The following is a 7,843-nucleotide window of genomic DNA, read 5'->3' on the forward strand; positions in this document are numbered from 1 at the left end:
AGGCCTTATGGTGAAGTAATAAACCCCTGTGTGATATTCCATTCACTAAACTCGGTTGGTAACACTATACAGGGCTCCCCACAGTGTGTGTCTCTGCGTCCTATACGCACTAGAAGCCGAAATCACGTACTAGAAATTCATGGAGGGTACGTGTCCCGATACGCACTAAACCTATAAACGGCGGGTCCCGGGACGCACTCAATTTTCGTTGTCGTGCGTCCCGTAGGTACTCTTTTCCGACTGTAGGCGTCAGCTAACATTACACAGGAAAGACCAGAACTCAAGTTGAAAGTGTGCGTGTGTGTTGCATTTAACAAAGTATAGTTGAATTTTTCTCCTCGAATATTCCGGTGATAAAAAACCCACTTCATACAACATTATTCGCGATCAAAATGCGTTATATATGTACACAAAGGATTTGGGGATCCTGGACTCTTGGTACCCTCTAGATCACCGCATAAGGGGTCCATGGACCCTCTAAACATTGAAAGTGGGGGTCCCGGGACCTTCACGGACGGGCGTCCATGGGGAGCCCCGCACTAATTAGTAGATAGCTAGTGCAGGTTCATATAGATTCATACTGATATATGTTAACTGGTTCATACTGCAGAACATACAAGTTTATGTTTCCATACTTTTTATGCAAATGAAACACGGAGCTACAGTTTATGCCCCATCACACAATATGATTATAATAAGTGAACTTCTTTATGTGTGCTTGATGAAAAAGGGTTTAAGGGCAACAAATTGAGTTGTAGTTTGTGCTGTGAACATGACTGTTCACTTTCACTAAGTTACGATGATAATGGCTTCAAGAGTGGCGATATTAATTCTGCGTTACTAGGGCAGCCAGTACTAATTGTTAACTATAGGTCAGTTTGTTGGATGCTAGTACTAGGTCAGCATATCATGCAGCTCCTGGTTTCGCTGTCACTTTCTTCTGAATATGCGCCTTTATGAGTAAGTTTTGCAGGTGGTTTAAATGTTGAAAATGTGCATTTTAATTTACAATGTTCATTTCATACACATACATCTGCAGGTGTTTTTTTTAAGAAGTTATGTTGAAAATGTGCATTTTAATTTGCAATATTCATTGTATGCACTTGAAGCTGGGTGTACAAATTATTCTTGTATTTATTGCTAAGTTTTTGCTCAAACATCTTGTAGCACGTACCTTACAAACGAAGCTGACACAGTGGAACTTCGCAAATATCAGAAAAAATCAGTCTCAGATTGATTTACGTCTTAAAGGGGGGGGGGGGTACATATGTAGAGTACATTTTGGAGGGATATATTATACCTATGACAGAAAGCTCAGTCATGGATACTATGTGTGATGTTATAATTTGAAGGACTTTTCACAGCAGGTTCGACTGTATTTTCTGTAAAGAATGCATAGGTGAATGCACTTTGTTTTCACTTGGTTACATTTGATTTTGTACAGTACAGTATTTTCTCCTTTCTTTAACAATTCAATCAAGATTCTTTCCCTCATTTTCTGGATAGCTTCCCTTTCTTGTATACCTCGTGTTTGTTCAAATTTTAAAGGTGAAAGTTCCCTTGGGGACAGAGGCTGGTAATTATAACCCCCTTTTTTAAGACTGATTAATCTGAGAAAATATGATGCCTTGAATATGAGAGAGTCCTAAAATGGAACTAAATTTGCAGATTTTACAGACAAAAAATAATTCTGACTAAACAATTAGTCTTGAAATGGTGCTTTGTAAGGAGGGTTAACAAAGGTTTTGCTTGCAAATTTGCCATAATTTTCTGGAAATCAAAAAGGGTACGAGCACAAATGAATTTTATTCCAGTTTGTAATTGTCAAGTTTTTTAAAATATATGATTTCTTAGATTTTGGACATGCGGACAGAAGTTTACTAACTTATATATTCACAGCTTTTTTAAATTTTTTTTATCCCACATGCAAAATGGATGTCAGCCCTTTACTAATACATGTTAATACATGTACTGTGGAAGTTGCACAATCAATCAATGAAGGTCCTTGTTTCTTTCAGCAAATTCATTTGATTTCTTGTTCAACTTTCAAGTGAATCAAAATGTTCAAGTGTACAATACACGTTGTATTTTAGGTTTCTTTTTCTATTTCCATTGCTTTTCCAAACAGTTTAAGCTCTTTTTTTGTATAATTTTGTTGAACAGATCCTTCCTAAGTACCCAATTATTTTGATATGTGTTCTGTCTGTAAAGTACTGGTTCAAACCCATGGCCCAAGCCTGCACTGCAAATTGAAAATAATTCAATGATATTTTTGCTTTTATCCATTTTTTTTTATTGTGCATTCATTCATGCATCATTTTGCTTGTGTGTGTGTGTGTGTGTGTGTGTGTGTGTGTGTGTGTGTGTGTGTGTGTGTGTGTGTGTGTGTGTGTGTGTGTGTGTGTGTGTGTGTGTGTGTGTGTGTGTGTGTGAGAGAGAGAGAGAGAGAGAGAGAGAGAGAGAGAGAGAGAGAGAGAGAGAGAGAGAGAGAGAGAGAGATTTTCAAAAGAGAATCAGAACACATTTTATATTCTATCAGCAAATATTTAGTTTTTTCTCCCTATTCCTGTGTTCTGGTTATGAACATGCACCAGGCTTACATTACTGTGTTTTCAGCAGTTTATACGTGGTGTGTTTTGTTTATAGTCATGCCTATATTTCCCCCATACCCACCATTTCATCGTAAATATAAGAGTGATAAAGATGTGCGCAGAACAGCATGCAACAAAACTTGAAACATCAATCATAGTGTAGTTTTGGTATCTAAGACACTCTTTAACTGCAAAAGCAGTTTTCGGTCAAGTTTGACCTCAAAAATCAAGGTCAGAGAACATTCACTGTGCAGTAATGTAGACACATCTGCAGTTATAAACGCAATTATGCCTCATAACTATGCCAATTAATTAAATCAGTGTGAATATTAGGTAAGGGCTAGCTTCCTCATGCAAACGATTCTCAGTGTTAGAGTCTCAATTCAATTCGTTGTCATAGTTATTTTTTAGTGCTGGCGGTGACCCATACATATCATAGCACACAAAACCATCCCTTTTGCTGCTGTCAGGAGCTAAAAAGTAGGCCAAAGTGAAAACAACGTCCGAGTACATGGAGAATTTGCAGTCAGAAAACTCAGGTTTAAACATTTCCATCATTTGAATGTTCAAACACTGAGAAGGTATATTCAGACCTGGGAACCCATACGACGAGAAAAATTCCTAGACTACTTTTATTCACAAGCCCATTTTGAAGCCGATCCAGTATTTTGACACATAACAGTTTTTGTCAGTAAAAATTAAAAAAGGATTTGTTTTAAATGTACACAAGAATTGAACGGTTCATGCAGTGAGCCTGTCAAACAGTTGAAGTTGACGGATTTCTTTCGTCCTGTGTGAATTCATAAACACTGCAATGGATTTTAAACATTGCAATGGATTTTAATCTTTTTTGTGGGGAATTAAAGTGTACAACAAAATAATGAACTGTAGCAGACGACAAAACTGCCGACTCTGACTGAACCGTGTACTTCGTCCGCCGCGCACTACAGAGGCTTTTATTTTTAAGGTATGGCACTGTTTTATCTTCTTTATCTTGCTTTTAAAAAAAAAAAGTGATCAGTTTGATCATTTACGTTATCGCAAAAAAACGTTAACTCGAAAAAAAATATTGGTCCCTTTCATTTCGTGTAAAGCGATCTCGACTGTATAGGTAAACTTAATTAACGATGTGGCGGACGCGTGTGAAGCATGTTTGAATCATGGATGTTCAAATGCTGTGTGGAGTACGCTCATTTTTCTGAAAATACACCAAGTTTGTTTGAGAATACTCTAAGTGCAAAACAGGGGTTCCCAGGTCTGTATATTCCTGGCTTGACACCACATTGTTCCAAACCTCAAACTGAACAGTGTAGCTCCGGGCTGATTCCAAATTTTCACTTTATTTTCACTTATTTTGTTAGTATGCCTTGGGGTACCACCTTAATTGTGCTACAATACATACGGTACTAAGATTACATTGATTTTTGTCTGAAAATTTCTTTTTTTTCCCATAGATGTAAAGTGTAATACAAATACGATTGTATTGAATGCGCATGACCTGCATGGTGAAGAAACTGTTGGCCGAAAACTTTGAGAAAATAAAACCCTGACGGATTAAAACTCTATGTGATTGTAGGGAAGGAGGCGTGGATGTGACTGAATAATGAAATCTTATTGTCCTTTACAGTGCACTGGTTCTGTTTTTCATGCATGCATGGACTGACACTTAATAACCAAAGATGTAGTTCTGAATGACCTGCATAAGAAGTCTCAACAGTATCTTGTTAAAAGAGTGTCTGATCTTGCCTAAGAATCCTCAGCCCAAAAGACAAAATCTCTTGCAGTATTTGGAAAATTGCCTGAAGGAAGATCTGAAAGATATGACAGAATGGTGTTCACTCAGTCCAGCTGAATTCATTTAAATTAAATCATGAATGACACCGCAAGACGTTAGGTTGATAACAAATTCCCTAAACCTTGCCTTAATTATGTAAATTAAGTTCCTGTGACTGCTAGTACAGTTATGCATAACTTTTGTTTGTTAGTAACCAGATCCGTTTCCTTTATGGATCTTGCTTGTAATTTAATTCTTATTTCTGATCAAACGCATATAAACACGTATCCAAACTAAAGCCTCACATTAACTGGGCAAAGTCAGCTTTACAAAGCCTACTTCATGAAGCTCTCTGAACAAAGCTTTATCAAGGAATTTTCAGTAAAATGACTTTGTGAAGTTTTTGCGAAAGTCGACTTTGGGCTCAATTAAAGAAAGCCTTAACAAGAGGTCATCGTATTTGTTTTCAACTCTTGACAATCAGGTAAATCAATGTTGAAGTTTTCAAACTCGGTTCTCAAAGTACATAGTTGTATTCAATAGTATATATCCTTTAGGCCAAAAAAAAAAAAATAGGTGTGGTTACGGTAACATACCCCCCAAAAATAGGGTAGGAAGGTAAGGCAATCACTTTTTTTTTTTTAAACTTTTTTTTCTTGTGTGCACAAATTAAACCTACTTGACAGGGAAATAAGTGTGCGACTCAGGCGCTTTCGCTTTCATTGCGTTTTCTGCACTCGTTTTCTTGGTTTTTGTGGGGGTATTTTTTTACAAATGTAATAAAAAGTTATAGGGTCGGCCCCTAAGAATAGGGTAGGTCGGGTTACCGTAACCACACCTATTTTTTTTTTAGGCCTAATAATCATGTTTCTCTTAGACACCTTTCAGCTGCTACAACTTACACCTTTCTGTCTTTGTGTATATAATCTGTGAAATAAATCCATTTCCAACAGGAAAAGGTTGTATTCGATTTGACTGTGTGCATGTTCTCTGGTACCTCTTTGGCTCACGTAAGTGTAGCCTATGCGATGCTAACTTTTGTCTGTCTGTGCGTGCGTGCGTGCGTATGTGTGTATGTCTGTGGTAGAAACTTTAACATTTGAAGACGTCATATTACATTGACGTCACATTATGACGTACGAGGGTTAGACGTCACGCGATGGAATTACTGAAAGTCTCGGTGATTGTTATTTTGAGCGGGCCGAGACTATTTGGCAGTCGTGTCCATGTAAGTAGGCTACATGCAGACAGACAGATCTAGATCTAGTGTCTCGCTTTCTTGCACAGTTTCACCTATGCTCTTTCTGTGTGTGTGTGTGTGTGTGTGTGTGTGTGTGTGTGTGTATGTGTGACGGAGTGATTGAGTTTGTGTTACTGTTTGTCGATTTCTTACGTGAGCCTTGAAGGCTTCGCCTCTTGTTTTTTATGTATTTGTGATCTGTGTAGTATCTGCATGTGTTTGTGTATGTGTGTGTGTGTTGCTTTGTCCAACAAGTGCGACAAACAAACAAAAAATCTTGCTGATGCAGAGTGTGTGTGCGTTGGATGGATTGTCCTAGACGGGCGCTATGGCGGAGTGGTAAGACGTTGGCCTCTTAACCGGAAGGTCAAGGGTTTGAATCCCGGCCGCGGCCACCTGGTGGGTTAAGTGTGGAGATTTTTCCGATCTCCCAGGTCAACTTATGTGCAGACCTGCTAGTGGCTTATCTCCCTTCGTGTGTACACGTGCGCACGGAAAAGATCCTGTAATCCATGTGAGAGTTTAATCCATGTGAGAGTTTGGTGGGTTATAGAAACACGAAAATATCCAGCATGCTTCCCCCGAAAGCGGCGTATGGCTGCCTAAATGGCAGGGTAAAAACGGTCATACACGTAAAAATCCACTCGTGAAAAAACACGAGTTTCAGCCCAAGAACGCAGAAGAAGAAGATGGATTGTCCCACAAGTGTAATAAAAAAACAAGTCGCGTTAGGCGAAAATACAACATTTAGTCAAGCTCAGTCGAACTCACAGAATAAAACTGAACGCATTGCATTTTTTCCGCAAGACCGTACACTCGTAGCATCGTCTGTCCACCGCTCGTGGCAAAGGCAGTGAAATTAACAATCCAGAAAAGCGCGGTAGCGGTTGCGCTGAGGAGGATATAGCACGCTTTTCTTTATCTCTATTCTTTTTAACTCTCTGAACGTGTTTTTAATCCAAACATATCATATCTATATGTTTCTGGAATCAGGAACAGACAAGGAATAAGATGAAATTGTTCATAAATCGATTTCGGAAATTTAATTTTAATCATTATGTTCATATTTTTAATTTTCAGAGTTTGTTTTAATCCGAATATAACATATTTATATGTTTTTGGAATCAGAAAATGATGAAGAATACGATAAACGTAACTTTGGATCGTTTTATACAAAAAAAGTTTAATTACAATTTTCAGATTTTTAACCTCTTCACTGCCACAGTATAACAGCATTTTGGTATTGCTCTGTCCAACTTCTTGTAGGGGTTTAAACACAGTTCTTTCCCATGGACCGTTCAGATAAGTTAGTACCACGTGGTAAAAACATTTTTAGAAGTTTTTTTCCCGATCTATAAGATTCAAAATGGCCGCCAAAAGTCGGACATCAACCCGTAGACCTGTTTTCAAATGATATGGTGTTCTGGAAGCTCTACAAGAAGTGATTTATGGATTACCACACAGAAGAATACTGTTATGGGCTGTAATGTGAGTACCTGATGTTTGACACCAGTTTTAGCTGTGTTTTCTGCGGTTTTACATGCTGCAGTGTGAGTGTGAAAGTTTCGAAACTGTAATTTTTGACAAAAATGGTCATTATATCGATTTTTACTATAACAATCACAAACAAAGTCCAATGATCATGTTATCAGATAATAGCCAAGGGTGTAAGCAAACCACATGCCAAAGATCTAAGAGATATCTCAATAAATGATTGAGCAGTGAACAGATTAGTGAACCTACCGAAGAAAGCGAAATTTGCCCTGGTGCACAGCAATACCAAAATGCTGTTATACTGTGGCAGTGAAGGGGTTAATAACAAAATAATTTTAATTACAAGTTTCCGACTTTTAATGACCAAACTCATTCCTTACTTTTTAAGCCACCAAGCTGAAATGCAATACCAAAGTCCGCCCTTCGTCGAAGATTGCTTTGCCAAAATGTCAATCAATTTGATTGAAAAATGAGGGTGTGACAGTGCCGCCTCAACTTCTACAAAAAGCCGGATATGACGTCATCAAAGGTATTTATCAAAAAAATGAAAAAAACGTCCGGGGATATCATTCCCAGGAACTCTCATGTCAAATTTCATAAAGATCGATCCAGTACTTTACTCTGAATCGCTCTTCACACACACACAGACACACATACACCACGACCCTTGTCTCAATTCCCCCTCTATGTTAAAACATTTAGTCAAAACTTGACTAAATGTAAAAAGACCTCCGATGCCATGAA

The sequence above is a fragment of the Littorina saxatilis genome, linkage group LG4 (genome assembly GCF_037325665.1).
Source record: "Littorina saxatilis isolate snail1 linkage group LG4, US_GU_Lsax_2.0, whole genome shotgun sequence".
Taxonomy (NCBI): Eukaryota; Metazoa; Mollusca; class Gastropoda; order Littorinimorpha; family Littorinidae; genus Littorina; species Littorina saxatilis.